Genomic DNA, 1,229 nt, shown 5'->3' with positions numbered 1-1,229 from the left:
GAAACACAAAGCAACACCACATTAGGATGTCACTCCACTCTTATGGTAATGGCTTAGCTAAAAAAAGAAAGGAAGGAAAAGAAAGAAAAAAGAACTGATCACGACAAGTGTTGGCAGGATATGGAGGAACTGAAAGACACTGTTGGTGAAAATGTTAAATGGCCTTTCTGCACCTACACTGGTGGCCATGGCAGCAAGTGTGCCCTGTAAATGCAGAATATTGCCTGTGAGTTCCTGGATGGGTACCTGCCCCGTAAATGCTCTTTCAGCAACCCTACACCAAGGACAACACATCCATCCAGATGAACATGATCAAGATTGACAAGGTGACAGACAAGTTCAACGGCCAATTTACAACCAACACCATCTGTGGGTCCATTTGCAGGATGAATGAGTCAGGTGACCCCATCCTCAGACTGGGAAAGGCCTTGGGCAGTGTTTCAAAGAACTGCTCACTGGAGAGGATCACAGATGTGAAATATTTATCATAAATAAATAGCAACCCCTCTCCCCCACAAAAAGAAAGAAAAGTAAAATAGCACCTCCACTTTGAAAACCGTTTGCTTGTTTTTGCCTTTACCATGTCATATAGCCATTCCACCCCTAGATATTTTTCCAAGAGAAATAAAAGCTATTTATCAGTGTATATAAAGACTTGTACAGAAATGTTCTTTGCAACTTTATTTGTAATAGCCAGAATCAAGCAACAATCTGACTGTTAGCAGGCAAATAGATTAAAAAAATTGTAGTCTGGTCATACAATAGAATACAACTCAGCAAAAAAAAACTTATATATGATACATATGTAAATTAATCCCATCTTTATTATGTTGAGTGAAAAAAAAACTGTCATAGAAGAGAATTTACTTAACAGTTCTATTTATATAAAACAAAAAATGCAGGGGTGCCTGGGCGGCTCAGTCGGTCAAGTGTCCTACTTCAGCTCAGGTCATGATCTCACAATTCGTGGGTTTGAGCCCTGCGATGGGCTCTGTGCTGACAGCTAGCTCGGAGCCTGGAGCCTGCTTCCGATTCTGTGTCTCCTTCTCTCTCTGACCCTCCCCTGCTTAAGCTGTATCTCTCTCTCTCTCTCAGAAATAAATAAAAACACTTAAAAATTTTTAAAACAAAAAATGCAAACTAATCTATCATGACAGAAAACAAATATTTTATGCCTAACATACTGCCATTATTTTGTTTTAGAAGTTTAATTATACTTTAAAGTTATT

General features: G+C 38.9%; 1 pseudogene; it reads left to right on the top strand.

Moving 5' to 3' along the window:
- The first annotated feature begins 210 nt into the window (after positions 1 to 210).
- On the top strand, positions 211 to 491 carry LOC120221985 (annotated as a pseudogene).
- Positions 492 to 1,229: the final 738 nt, after the last annotated feature.

This window comes from Hyaena hyaena, unplaced genomic scaffold, assembly GCF_003009895.1.
Source record: "Hyaena hyaena isolate Hyena2069 unplaced genomic scaffold, ASM300989v1 scaffold_822, whole genome shotgun sequence".
NCBI classification, from domain to species: Eukaryota; Metazoa; Chordata; class Mammalia; order Carnivora; family Hyaenidae; genus Hyaena; species Hyaena hyaena.
The sequence above is the reverse complement of the archived record's forward strand: the minus strand, read 5'-3'. Positions and strand labels throughout refer to the sequence as shown.